The sequence below is a fragment of the Pseudophryne corroboree genome, chromosome 5 (genome assembly GCF_028390025.1).
Source record: "Pseudophryne corroboree isolate aPseCor3 chromosome 5, aPseCor3.hap2, whole genome shotgun sequence".
Classification (NCBI taxonomy): Eukaryota; Metazoa; Chordata; class Amphibia; order Anura; family Myobatrachidae; genus Pseudophryne; species Pseudophryne corroboree.
Window position 1 is genome coordinate 181676517 of NC_086448.1, and position 15057 is coordinate 181691573.

General features: G+C 47.6%; 1 protein-coding gene across 4 annotated transcripts in view; it reads right to left on the minus strand.

The window, feature by feature from the left end:
- NCAPG2 (non-SMC condensin II complex subunit G2) overlaps positions 1 to 15057 on the minus strand; it is a 205291-nt gene that overhangs the window by 161355 nt on the left and 28879 nt on the right. The gene's annotated exons all lie outside the window — the stretch shown is intronic.

A 15057-nucleotide genomic window follows, 5' to 3' on the forward strand; every position in this document is an offset into this window, starting at 1 on the left:
GTCCTCATCAGCCAGGGTATCAAACTTGTAGAATTTTGCAAAAGTGTTTGAACCCGACCAAGTAGCTGCTCGGCAAAGCTGTAATGCCGAGACGCCTCGGGCAGCCGCCCAATAAGAGCCCACCTTCCTAATGGAATGGGCCTTTACCGAATTTGGTAACGGCAATCCAGCCGTAGAATGAACCTGCTGAATCGAGTTACAGATCCAGCGAGCAATAGTCTGCTTAGAAGCAGGAGCGCCAACCTTGTTGGCTGCATACAGGACAAACAGAACCTCTGTTTTCCTAACCCTAGCCGTCCTGGCTAAAAGTCCCCCGTAGCCACAGGCACCACAATAGGTTGGTTCATGCGAAAAGACGAAACCACCTTAGGTAGAAATTGAGGACGAGTCCTCCATTCCGCTCTATCCACCTGGAAAATCAGATAGGGGCTCTTGTGAGACAAAGCCGCCAATTCGGACACCCGCCTTGCAGATGCCAAGGCCAATAACATGACCACTTTCCAAGTGAGAAATTTCAATTCAACGGTTTGAAAAGGCTCAAACCAGTGCGATTTAAGGAACTGTAACACTACGTTAAGGTCTCATGGTGCCACCGGGGGCACAAAAGGAGGCTGGATGTGTAGCACTCCCCTTACAAAAGTTTGGACTTCTGGGAGAGAAGCCAATTCATTCTGGAAGAATATAGACAGGGCCGAAATCTGTACCTTAATAGAGCCTAACTTTAGGCCCATATCCACTCCTGTCCGTAGAAAGTGGAGAAAACGGCCCAAGTGGAAACCTTCCGTAAGAGCATTCCTGGCTTCACACAAAGATACAAACTTTCTCCAGATACGGTGATAATGTTTCGCCGTCACTTCCTTCCTAGCCTTTATCAGAGTAGGGATGACTTCTTCCGGAATACCCTCCTCCGCTAGGATTCGGTGTTCAACCGCCATGCCGTCAAACGTAACCGCGGTAAGTCTTGGAACACGCAGCGCCCCTGCTGCAACAGGTCCTCTCTGAGAGGAAGAGCCACGGATCTTCTGTGGGCATCCCCTGAAGATCTGAATACCAGGCGCTTCGAGGCCAATCTGGAACAATGAGTATTGTCTGCACTCTTGTTCGTCTTATGATTCTCAATATTTTTGAGATGAGAGGCAGAGGAGGGAACACATAGACCGACTGAAACATCCATGGTGTCACCAGGGCGTCCTCCGCTACTGCCTGAGGGTCCCTTGACCTGGCGCAATACCTCCAAAGCTTCTTGTTGAGGCATGATGCCATCATGACTATTTGAGGAAGCTCCCAACGACTTGTTATCTCTGTAAAGACTTCTTGATGAAGTCCCCACTCTCCTGGATGGAGATCGTGTCTGCTGAGGAAGACTGCTTCCCAGTTGTCCACTCCCGGAATGAAAATCGCTGACAGAGCGCTTACGTGATTTTCTGCCCACCGCAGAATCCTGGTGGCTTCCGCCATTGCCACTCTGCTCTTTGTACCGCCTTGGCGGTTCACATGAGCCACAGCTGTGACGTTGTCTGATTGAATCAGAACCGGTAGGTCGCGAAGAAGATTCTCCGCTTGTCGTAGGCCATTGTAAACGGGCCTCAATTCCAGTATGTAGATGTGTAGGCAAGCCTCCTGGCTTGACCACCGTACCTGAAAATTCCTTCCTTGTGTGACTGCTCCCCATCCTCGGAGGCTCACGTCCGTGGTCACCAGGACCCAGTCCTGAATGCCGAACCTGCGACCTTCTAGAAGATGAGCACTCTGCAGCCACCACAGGAGAGACACCCTGGCCCTGGGGGACAGGGTTATCTTCTGATGTACTGGAAGTTGAGACCCGGACCACTTGTCCCGAAGGTCCCACTGAAAAGCCCTCGCCTGAAACCTGCCGAAGGGGATGGCCTCATAGGTCGCCACCATTTTCTCCAGTACTCGAGTGCATTGATGGACTGACACTCTTTTTTGTTTTAACAGGTCTCTGACCCTTTTCTGGAGTTGAAACAAGAGAAAAATCCGCACAGATCATATAGGTCATATATTCATGTCAGTCAGTTACTTCCCATTGTTTATATTTGAAGACAATTCTCAGAGAAAATTCTTGGTATTAACCATTAATTTGGGGGTGCTCCCTGGAATAAATTCATCATAATAAAACACAAAAAGAAAAAGTATTCCACATTGGGGCACTCATCTGTAACTTACTGTAATGACAAATCTGAATCTAGGTATAGGACAACTTCCTATAAAACATAACTTTTATTGTAATCGGTTTAAAATACTAATAGTGGATAGCTGGCGAAGTATTCAAAAAGAATATGTGAAATAGTGAATAGTGCAGAAGAAAAAAGAAAAAATATAATCAGAACACACACTAGTCTCTAATATAATCAGTCAGCTAGATAATTCTTTCTTGTAATAATCATACAACTATATCATTGTGCTTATTGTCAATATTGACCTATAGGATTGTATACATAAATTGTGCGCTCCCCTCCTTGGGATATTATGGCTTGCTGTTGGGATAATTAAATTGAGGATTCCACTATTAATCACAGAATAAAGTGATCAAAATCAGTAATTCATGTATAAATACCTTAAGTGGATACCATTCTAAAACACTTGTGATTACTGCTAATAATGAGGGATTGTTAGAGTGACCCTATCTCAATAAATAGCGGTTTTATTTATGTGGTCCCAACTGTTCAAAAAATTCTAAGTATATTCCCAACAGGACATATTCTCACCATGTAAGGTTTGTGTGGACAACTAGGACACTGCAGCAATGTGATCTAAACACTTAACTTGTGCAGAACAAAATCACTTAGATGGATATTCTCATATGACATGCATTCACACACGTCAGTTAGGGGGTTAATCTTATTGGAGAATAGCCTTCCACAGTACTGGGAGTTAGTAAATTGTCCTCAATCTCCCTGCTCCTGTATGTAATAGATAAGAGGCAGCACAAACAAGCCAATAATATTGCTAAGTCAGAAGGTATAAATGGTATACACTCCCAGTGTTTGATCTATATCACTTAAAACAGTGTGTCATCTACGGCTGATTGAATCAAACTGGAATGGTCTTACTGCAATAGAAAGTATCACTAAGGTGTTATGCAGACAGTAGACCCATGTATTCAGTGATCCGCAACAAATGTTTCAAAATTCAGCCGTCCCAGTGCTATCATAGCCTGGCTGATTTACAATGTATCCAAAGCTTGTGCTGCTGGTTACATTCTCCTGCAACTGCCGTATAACATAACACACAGTCTGCACTATACATAGAAATGAGGATATCTGTTTCTGTGAATTAACCCTTTTCTACTGACTGAATGAAAACGAAGATTAGCTGTCAATTAGCTGCGTGTCCTATTGTTCATTGCCGTAATAAGCAATTGTGCATAATATTATGCTTAATCTCTCAGCTATAGCCAGATAAGCCTTACTAAATCCTTGGTGAGAGGGAGACAACACTTATTTAATATCTGGTAACGTCCTAAGGTACATTTGTCCGGTGCCCCGGATATCAGATTTACATCAATAATTGCACATTTCAATTTAGTGTATGGAGACAGTGTGATCTTTTAAAAAACACGGCACCCAGAAGGTGGATGGCGTGCTAACCAATGCGCATTTCGCATATAAGCTTTAACGAGGCTGGGGACTCCGTAAGGACCATGGGGAACAGCGGCTCCGCAGGAGACCGGGCACATCCAAAGAAAGCTTTAGGACTAACTGGTGTGCACTGGCTCCTCCCCCCATGACCCCCCTCCAAGCCTCAGCCAGGATACTGTGCCCGGACGAGCGTACACAATAAGGAAGGATTTTGAATCCCGGGTAAGACTCATACCAGCCACACCAATCACACCGTATAACCTGTGATCTGAACCCAGTTAACAGTATGATAACAGAGGAGCCTCTGAAAGATGGCTCACAACAATAATAACCCGATTTTTGTAACAATAACTATGTACAAGTATTGCAGACAATCCGCACTTGGGATGGGCGCCCAGCATCCACTACGGACTATGAGAAATAGAATTATCGGTAAGTAAATTCTTATTTTCTCTAACGTCCTAAGTGGATGCTGGGGACTCCGTAAGGACCATGGGGATTATACCAAAGCTCCCAAACGGGCGGGAGAGTGCGGATGACTCTGCAGCACCAAATGAGAGAACTCCAGGTCCTCCTCAGCCAGGATATTAATTTTGTAGAATTTTACAAACGTATTTGCTCCTGACCAAGTAGCTGCTCGGCAAAGTTGTAAAGCCGAGACCCCTCGGGCAGCCGCCCAAGATGAGCCCACCTTCCTTGTGGAGTGGGCATTTACAGATTTTTGGTTGTGGCAGGCCTGCCACAGAATGTGCAAGCTGAATTGTACTACAAATCCAACGAGCAATAGTCTGCTTAGAAGCAGGAGCACCCAGCTTGTTGGGTGCACACAGGATAAACAGCGAGTCAGATTTCCTGACTCCAGCCGTCCTGGAAACATATATTTTCAGGGCACTGACAACGTCTAGCAACTTGGAGGCCTCCAAGTCCCTAGTAGCCGCAGGCACCACCAATAGGTTGGTTCAGGTGAGACGCTGAAACCACCTTGGGGAGAAACTGAGGACGAGTCCTCAATTCCGCCCTGTCCGAATGGAAAATCAGATAAGGGCTTTTTCAGGATAAAGCCGCCAATTCTGACACGCGCCTGGCCCAGGCCAGGGCCAACAGCATGACCACTTTCCATGTGAGATATTTTAACTCCACAGATTTAAGTGGTTCAAACCAATGTGACTTTTGGAACCCAAAACTACATTGAGATCCCAAAGTGCCACTGGAGGCACAAAAGGAGGCTGTATATGCAGTACCCCTTTTACAAACGTCTGAACTTCAGGGACTGAAGCTAGTTCTTTTTGGAAGAAAATTGACAGGGCCGCAAATTTGAACCTTAATGGACCCCAATTTCAGGCCCATAGACACTCCTGTGTGCAGGAAATGTAGGAATCGACCCAGTTGAATTTCCTCCGTCGGGCCTTACTGGCCTCGCACCACGCAACATATTTTCGCCAATTGCGGTGATAATGTTTTTGCGGTTACATCCTTCCTGGCTTTGATCAGGATAGGGATGACTTCATCCGGAAAGCCTTTTTTCCTTCAGGATCCGGCGTTCAACCGCCATGCCGTCAAACGCAGCCGCGGTAAGTCTTGGAACAGACAGGGTCCTTGCTGGAGCAGGTCCCTTCTTAGAGGTAGAGGCCACGGATCCTCCGTGAGCATCTCTTGAAGTTCCGGTTACCAAGTCCTTCTTGGCCAATCCGGAGCCACGAATATAGTGCTTTCTCCTCTCCATTTTATCAATCTCAGTACCTTGGGTATGAGAGGCAGAGGAGGGAACACATACACTGACTGGTACACCCACGGTGTTACCAGAGCGTCTACAACTATTGCCTGAGGGTCTCTTGACCTGGCGCAATACCTGTCGAGTTTTTTAATCATGTGGACGACTTCTGGGTGAAGTCCCCACTCTCCCGGGTGGAGTTCATGCTGAGGAAGTCTGCTTCCCAGTTGTCCACTCCCGGAATGAATACTGTTGACAGTGCTATCACATGATTTTCCGCCCAGCGAAGAATCCCTGCAGCTTCTGCCATTGCCCTCCTGCTTCTTGTGCCACCCTGTCTGTTTACGTGGGTGACTGCCATGATGTTGTCCGACTGGATCAACACCGGCTGACCTTGAAGCAGAGGTCTTGCTAAGCTTAGAGCATTGTAAATGGCCCTTAGCTTCAGGATATTTATGTGAAGTGATGTATCCAGGCTTGACCCTAAGCCCTGGATATTCCTTCCCTGTGTGACTGCTCCCCAGCCTCGCAGGCTGGCATCCGTGGTCACCAGGACCCAGTCCTGAATGCCGAATCTGCGGCCCTCTAGAAGATGAGCACTCTGCAACCACCACATGATGGATACCCTTGTCCTTGGTGACAGGGTTATCCGCTGATGCATCTGAAAATGCGACCCGGACCATTTGTCCAGTAGGTTCCACTGGAAAGTTCTTGCGTGGAATCTAACGAATGGGATTGCTTCGTAGGAAGCCACCATTTTTACCCAGAACCCTTGTGCATTGATGCACTGAGACTTGGTTCGGTTTTAGGAGGTTCCCGACTAGCTCGGATAACTCCCTGGTTTTCTCTTCCGGGAGAAACACCTTTTTTCTGGACTGTGTCCAGGAACATCCCTAGGAAACAGAAGACAAGTCGTCGGAACCAGCTGCGATTTTGGAATATTGAGAATCCAATCGTGCTGCCGCAACACTACCTGAGATAGTGCTACACCGACTTCCAACTGTTCCCTGGATCTTACCCTTATCAGGGAATCGTCCAAGTAAGGGATAACTAAAATTCCCTTCCTTCGAAGGGATATCATTTCGGCCATTACCTTGGTAAAGACCCGGGGTGCCGTGGACCATCCCTACGGCAGCGTCTGAACTGATAGTGACAGTTCTGTACCATAACCTGAGGTACCCTTGGTGAGAAGGGTAAACTTTGACATGAAGGTAAGCATCCTTGATGTCCCAAGACATCATGTAGTCCCCTTCTTCCAGGTACGCAATCACTGCTCTGAGTGACTCAATCTTGAATTTGAACCTCTGTATGTAAGTGTTCAAAGATTTTAGATTTTAGATTTAGAATCGGTTTCACCGGGCCGTCTGGCTTCGGTACCACAATAGTGTGGAATAATACCCCGTTCCCTGTTGCAGGAGGGGTACCTTGATTATCACCTGCTGGGTGAATGGCTTCCAAAACTGCCTCCCTGTCAGAGGGAGACGTCGGTAAAGCCGACTTTTGGAAACGGCGAGGGGGAGACGTCTCGAATTTCAATATGTACCCTTGAGATATTACCTGAAGGATCCAGGGGTCTACTTGCGAGTGAGCCCACTGCGCACTGAAATTCAATGAGAACGGGCCCCCACCGTGCCTGAGTTTGCAAGGCCCTAGCGTCATACTGAGTGCTTTTGCAGAGGCGGGAAAGGATTTCTGTTCCTGGGAACTGGGTAATCTCTTCAACCTTTTTCCTCTCCCTCTGTCACGAGCTGAAAAGAGGAACCTTTTGTCCGCTTGCCAACAAAGGACTGCGCCTGATAATACGGCGTCTTATTTTGAGAGGCGACCTGGGGTACAAACGTGGATTTCCCAGTTGTTGCCGTGGCCACCAGGTCTAAAAGACCGACCCCAAATGTCCCCTTTTAAAGGCAATACTTGCAAATGCCGTTTGGAATCCGCATCACCTGACCATTTTACTGGTAGAATTGGACAACGCACTTATACTTGATGCCAGTCGGCAAATATTCCGCTGTGCATCATGCATATATAGAAATGCATCTTTTAAATGCTCTATAGGCAATAATATACTATCCTTATCTAGGATATCAATATTTCCAGTCAGGGAATCCGACCATGCCAACCCAGCACTGCACCTCCAGGCTGAGGCGATTGCTGGTCGCAGTATAACACCAGTATGTGTGTGAATACATTTTTGAATACCCTCCTGCTTTCTATTAGCAGGATCCTTAAGGGCGGCCATCTCATGAGAAGGTAGAGCCCTTGTTCTTACAAGCATGTGAGCACCTTATCCCCCCTAGGGGGTGTTTCCCAACGCACCCTAACCTCTGGTGGGAAAGGGTATACAGCCAATACTTTTTAAGAAATTATCAATTGTTATCGGGGGGAAACCCACGTATCATCACACACCTCATTTTATTTTTCAGATTCAGGAAAACTACAGGTAGTTTTTCCCTCACCGAACATAATACCCCTTTTTGGTGGTACTCGTATTATCAGAAATGTATAAAACATTTTCCATTGTCTCAATCATGTAACGTGTGGCCCTACTGGAAATCACGGTTGTCTCTTCACCGTCGACACAGGAGTCAGTATCCGTGTCGGCGTCTGTATCTGCCATCTGAGGTAACGGGCGCTTTAGAGCCCCTGACGGCCTATGAGACGTCTGGACAGGCACAAGCTGAGTAGCCGGCTGTCTCATGTCAACCACTGTTTTTTTTATACAGAGCTGACACTGTCACGTAATTTTCAACAGTACATCCACTCAGGTGTCGACCCCCTAGGTGGTGACATCACTGTTACAGACACTCTGCTCCGTCTCCACATCATTTTTCTCCTCATACATGTCGACACAAACGTACCGACACACAGCACACACACAGGGAATGCTCTGATAGAGGACAGGACCCCACTAGCCCTTTGGGGAGACAGAGGGAGAGTATGCCAGCACACACCAGAGCGCTATATATATATATACAGGGATAACCTTATATAAGTGTTTTTCCCCTTATAGCTGCTGTATGTTTTAATACTGCGCCTAATTAGTGCCCCCCTCTCTTTTTTTAACCCTTTCTGTAGTGCAGGGAAGAGCCAGGGAGCTTCCCTCCAACTGAGCTGTGAGGGAAAATGGCGCCAGTGTGCTGAGGAGATAAGGCCGCCGAAAAGGGGGCGGAGCCTATCACCCGTTTTTCTGTATATTCTGGCAGGGGTTAAATGCATCCATATAGCCCAGGAGCTATATGTGATGCATTTTTTGCCATGTAAGGTATTTTTATCGTGTTTTATTGCGTCTCAGGGCGCCCCCCCCAGCGCCCTGCACCCTCAGTGACCAAAGTATGAAGTGTGCTGAGAGCAATGGCGCACAGCTGCAGTGCTGTGCGCTACCTTATTGAAGACAGGAACGTCTTCTCCCGCCGATTTTTCCGGACCTCTTCGCTCTTCTGGCTCTGTAAGGGGGCCGGCGGCGCGGCTCCGGGACCCATCCAGGCTGAACCTGTGATCGTCCCTCTGGAGCTAATGTCCAGTAGCCAAGAAGCCCAATCCACTCTGCACGCAGGTGAGTTCGCTTCTTCTCCCCTTAGTCCCTCGATGCAGTGAGCCTGTTGCCAGCAGGTCTCACTGAAAATAACAAACCTAAACTAAAACTTTCACTAAGAAGCTCAGGAGAGCCCCTAGTGTGCACCCTTCTCGTCGGGCACAGAAATCTAACTAAGGCTTGGAGGGGGGTCATGGGGGGAGGAGCCAGTGCACACCAGTTAGTCCTAAAGCTTTCTTTGGATGTGCCCGGTCTCCTGCGGAGCCGCTGTTCCCCATGGTCCTTACGGAGTCCCCAGCATCCACTTAGGACGTTAGAGAAATTTCCATATGCCTCTTTCAGTCGGCATCACCCGTCCATTGGCGGGTCCACAGCATATATAAAACTGCGTCTTTGATGTGACCTAAGGTCAATAAAATGGTATCCCTATCTAGGGTATCAATATCAGCTGACAAGGTATCTGTCCAAGCTGCTACCGCGCTACAACCCAAGCCGATGCTATTGCCGGTCTGAGCAAAGCCCCCGTATGTGTATAAATTGATTTTAAGGTAGTTTCATGCCTGCAATCCGCAGGACCTTTTAGTGTCGCCGTGTCCGGGGACGGTAGGGCCACCTTTTTGGACAAGCGTGTTAAGGCCTTGTCGACCGTGGGTGATGATTCCCACTGGAACCTGTCCTTTGAGGGGAAAGGATTCGCCATAATAATTCTTTTGGGAATCTGCAGTTTTTTGTCTGGAGTTTCCCAAGCTTCTTCAAATAATGCGTTCAGCTCATAAGATGTGGGAAACTTTACCTCAGGTTTCTTTACCTTAAACCTGTGTACCCTCGTGTCAGGGACAGAGGAGTCATCTGCGATATGCAAAACATCTTTTATTGCAATAATCAAATAATGAATACTTTTTGCCACCCTTGGGTGTAACCTTGCATCATCATAGTCGACACTGGATTCAGAATCCGTGTCAGTATCAGTGTCTACTATTTGGGACAGGGGACGTTTTTGAGACCCTGAAGGGCCCTGTGACACAGTCAAATCCTTGGACTCTGCTTTGTCCAATCTCTTATATAATAAATTTACATTTGCATTTAAAACATTCCACATGTCCAACCAATCAGGTGTCGGCGTTGCCGACAGACACCACAATCATCTGCTCCACCTCCTCCTTAGATGAGCCTTCTGCTTCAGACATGCCGACACACACGTACCGACACAACCCCACACACACAGGGATATTTATATGGAGACAGATCCCCAATGAGGCCCTTTGGAGAGACAGAGAGAGTGTATGCCAGCACACACCCAGCGCCACTGACACCGGAAATAGAATTCCCAGATAAAACGGCGCTTTATATAATTATATATATATAATCACATTATATACACTCACTGCTGCTAATAAGTGCACCCCCCCCCCCCCCCTGTTTTGCCCTGTCTTCAGCAGGGTAGAGTTCGGGGAGCCAGCTCCATGCTGTGGAGAAAATAAGAATTTACTTACCGATAATTCTATTTCTCGGAGTCCGTAGTGGATGCTGGGGTTCCTGAAAGGACCATGGGGGATAGCGGCTCCGCAGGAGACAGGGCACAAAAAGTAAAGCTTTACGATCAGGTGGTGTGTACTGGCTCCTCCCCCTATGACCCTCCTCCAGACTCCAGTTAGGTACTGTGCCCGGACGAGCGTACACAATAAGGGAGGAATTTTGAATCCCGGGTAAGACTCATACCAGCCACACCAATCACACCGTACAACTTGTGATCTGAACCCAGTTAACAGTATGATAACAGCAGAGCCTCTGAAAAGATGGCTCACAACAATAATAACCCGATTTTTGTAACTATGTACAAGTATTGCAGATAATCCGCACTTGGGATGGGCGCCCAGCATCCACTACGGACTCCGAGAAATAGAATTATCGGTAAGTAAATTCTTATTTTCTCTATCGTCCTAGTGGATGCTGGGGTTCCTGAAAGGACCATGGGGATTATACCAAAGCTCCCAAACGGGCGGGAGAGTGCGGATGACTCTGCAGCACCGAATGAGAGAACTCCAGGTCCTCCTTAGCCAGGGTATCAAATTTGTAGGATTTTACAAACGTGTTTGCCCCTGACTAAATAGCCGCTCGGCAAAGTTGTAAAGCCGAGACCCCTCGGGCAGCCGCCCAAGATGAGCCCACCTTCCTTGTGGAATGGGCATTTACATATTTTGGCTGTGGCAGGCCTGCCACAGAATGTGCAAGCTGAATTGTATTACACATCCAACTAGCAATAGTCTGCTTAAAAGCAAGATCACCCAGTTTGTTGGGTGCATACAGGATAACAGCAAGTCAGTTTTCCTGACTCCAGCCGTCCTGGAACCTATATTTTCAGGGCCCTGACAACATCTAGCAACTTGGAGTCCTCCAAGTCCCTAGTAGGTGCAAGGCACCACAATAAGCTGGTTCAGGTGAAACACTGACACCACCTTAGGGAGAGAACTGGGGACGAGTCCGCAGCTCTGCCCTGTCCGAATGGACAAACAAATATGGGCTTTTTTGAGAAAAAAAACCACCAATTTGACACTCGCCTGGTCCAGGCCAGGGCCAAGAGCATGGTCACTTTCCATGTGAGATGCTTCAAATCCACAGATTTGACTGGTTTTAAACCAATGTGATTTGAGGAATCCCAGAACTACGTTGAGATCCCACAGTGCCACTGGAGGCACAAAAGAGGGTTGTATATGCAATACTCCCTTGACAAAGTTCTGGACTTCAGGAACTGAAGCCAATTCTTTCTGGAAGAAAATTGACAGGGCCGAAATTTGAACCTTAATGGACCCCAATTTGAGGCCCATAGACACTCCTGTTTGCAGGAAATGCAGGAATCGACCGAGTTGAAATTTCTTTGTGGGGCCTTCCTGGCCTCACACCACGCAACATATTTTCGCCACATGTGGTGATAATGTTGTGCGGTCACCTCCTTTCTGGTTTTGACCAGGGTAGGAATGACCTCTTCCGGAATGCCTTTTTCCCTTAGGATCCGGCGTTCCACCGCCATGCCGACAAACGCAGCTGCGGTAAGTCTTGGAACAGACATGGTACTTGCTGAAGCAAGTCCCTTCTTAGCGGCAGAGGCCATAAGACCTCTGTAAGCATCTCTTGAAGTTCCGGGTACCAAGTCCTTCTTGGCCAATCCGGAGCCATGAGTATAGTTCTTACTCCTCTACGTCTTATAATTCTCAGCACCTTAGGTATGAGAAGCAGAGGAGGGAACACATACACCGACTGGTACACCCACGGTGTTACCAGAACGTCCACAGCTATTGCCTGAGGGTCTCTTGACCTGGCGCAATACCTGTCCCGTTTTTTGTTCAGACGGGACGCCATCATGTCCACCTTTGGTATTTCCCAACGGTTTACAATCATGTGGAAAAAACTTCCCGATGAAGTTTCCACTCTCCCGGGTGGAGGTCGTGCCTGCTGAGGAAGACTGCTTCCCAGTTTCCATTCCCGGGATGAAACACTGCTGACAGTGCTATCACATGATTTTCCGCCTAGCGAAAAGTCCTTGCAGTTTTTGCCATTGCCCTCCTGCTTCTTGTGTCGCCCTGTCTGTTTACGTGGGCGACTGCCGTGATGTTTTTCCCACTGGATCAATACCGGCTGACCTTGAAGCAGAGGTCTTGCTAAGCTTAGAGCATTATAAATTTACCCTTAGCTCCAGTATATTTATGTGGAGAAAAGTCTCCAGACTTGATCACACTCCCTGGAAATTTTTTCCTTGTGTGACTGCTCCCCAGCCTCTCGGGCTGGCCTCCGTGGTCACCAGCATCCAATCCTGAATGCCGAATCTGCGGCCCTCTAGAAGATGAGCACTCTATAACCACCACAGGAGAGACACCCTTGTCCTTGGATATAGGGTTATCCGCTGATGCATCTGAAGATGCGATCCGGACCATTTGTCCAGCAGATCCCACTGAAAAGTTCTTGCGTGAAATCTGCCGAATGGAATTGCTTCGTAGGAAGCCACCATTTTTACCAGGACCCTTGTGCAATGATGCACTGTTTTTAGGAGGTTCCTGACTAGCTCGGATAACTCCCTGGCTTTCTCTTCCGGGAGAAACACCTTTTTCTGGACTGTGTCCAGAATCATCCCTATGCACAGCAGACGTGTCGTCGGGATCAGCTGCGATTTTGGAATATTTAGAATCCAGCCGTGCTGTTGTAGCAGTATCCGAGATAGTGCTACTCCGACCTCCAACTGTTCCCTGGACTATGCCCTTATCAGGAGATCGTCCAAGTAAGGGATAATTAAGACGCCTTTTCTTCGACGAAGAATCATCATTTCGGCCATTACCTTGGTAAAGACCCGGGGTGCCGCGGACAATCCAAACGGCAGCGTCTGAAACTGATAGTGACAGTTCTGCACCACGAACCTGAGGTACCCTTAGTGAGAAGGGCAAATTTGGGACATAGAGGTAAGCATCCCTGATGTCCCGGGACACTATATAGTCCCCTTCTGGTTCGTTATCACTGCTCTGAGTGACTCCATCTTGATTTGAACCTTTGTAAGTGTTCAAAAATTTTTAGATTTAGAATAAGTCTCACCTAGCCTTCTGGCTTCAGTACCACAATATAGTGTGGAATAATACCCCTTTTCTTGTAGTAGGAGGGGTAATTTAATTATCACCTGCTGGGAATACAGCTTGTGAATTTTTTCCCATACTGCCTCCTTGTCGGAGGGAGACCTTGGTAAAGCAGACTTCAGGAGCCTGCGAAGGGGAAACGTCTCGACATTCCAATCTGTACCCCTGGGATACTACTTGTAGGATCCAGGGGTCCTGTACGGTCTCAGCGCCATGCTGAGAACTTGTCAGAAGCGGTGGAACGCTTCTGTTCCTGGGAATGGGCTGCCTGCTGCAGTCTTCTTCCCTTTCCTCTATCCCTGGGCAGATATGATCTTATAGGGACGAAAGGACTGAGGCTGAAAAGACGGTGTCTTTTTCTGCAGAGATGTGACTTAGGGTAAAAACGGTGGATTTTCCAGCAGTTGCCGTGGCCACCAGGTCCGATGGACCGACCCCAAATAACTCCTCTTCCTTTATACGGCAATACACCTTTGTGCCGTTTGGAATCTGCATCACCTGACCACTGTCGTGTCCATAAACATCTTCTGTATGGACATCGCATTTACTCTTGATGCCAGAGTGCAAATATCCCTCTGTGCATCTCGCATATATAGAAATGCATCCTTTAAATGCTCTATAGTCAATAAAATACTGTCCCTGTCAAGGGTATCAATATTTTTAGTCAGGGAATCCGACCAAGCCACCCCAGCTCTGCACATCCAGGCTGAGGCGATCGCTGGTCGCAGTATAACACCAGTATGTGTGTATATACTTTTTATGATATTTTCCAGCCTCCTGTCAGCTGGTCCTTGAGGACGGCCCTATCTATAGACGGTACCGCCACTTGTTTTGATAAGCGTGTGAGCGCCTTATCCACCCTAAGGGGTGTTTCCCAACGCGCCCTAACTTCTGGCGGGAAAGGGTATACCGCCCATAATTTTCTATCAGGGGGAACCCACGCATCATCACACACTTTATTTAATTTATCTGATTCAGGAAAAACTACGGTAGTTTTTTCACATCCCACATAATACCCTCTTTTGTGGTACTTGTAGTATCAGAAATATGTAACACCTCCTTCATTGCCCTTAACGTGTGGCCCTAATAAGGAATACGTTTGTTTATTCACCGTCGACACTGGATTCAGTGTCCCTGTCTGTGTCTGTGTCGACCGACTAAAGTAAACGGGCGTTTTAAAAACCCCTGACGGTGTTTTTGAGACGTCTGGACCGGTACTAATTGTTTGTCGGCCGTCTCATGTCGTCAACCGACCTTGCAGCGTGTTGACATTATCACGTAATTCCCTAAATAAGCCATCCATTCCGGTGTCGACTCCCTAGAGAGTGACATCACCATTACAGGCAATTGCTCCGCCTCCTCACCAACATCGTCCTCATACATGTCGACACACACGTACCGACACACAGCACACACACAGGTAATGCTCTGATAGAGGACAGGACCCACTAGCCCTTTGGAGAGACAGAGGGAGAGTTTGCCAGCACACACCAAAAACGCTATAATTATATAGGGACAACCTTATATAAGTGTTTTCCCTTATAGCATCTTTTCTATATATTTCTAACGCCAAATTTAATGCCCCCCCTCTCTGTT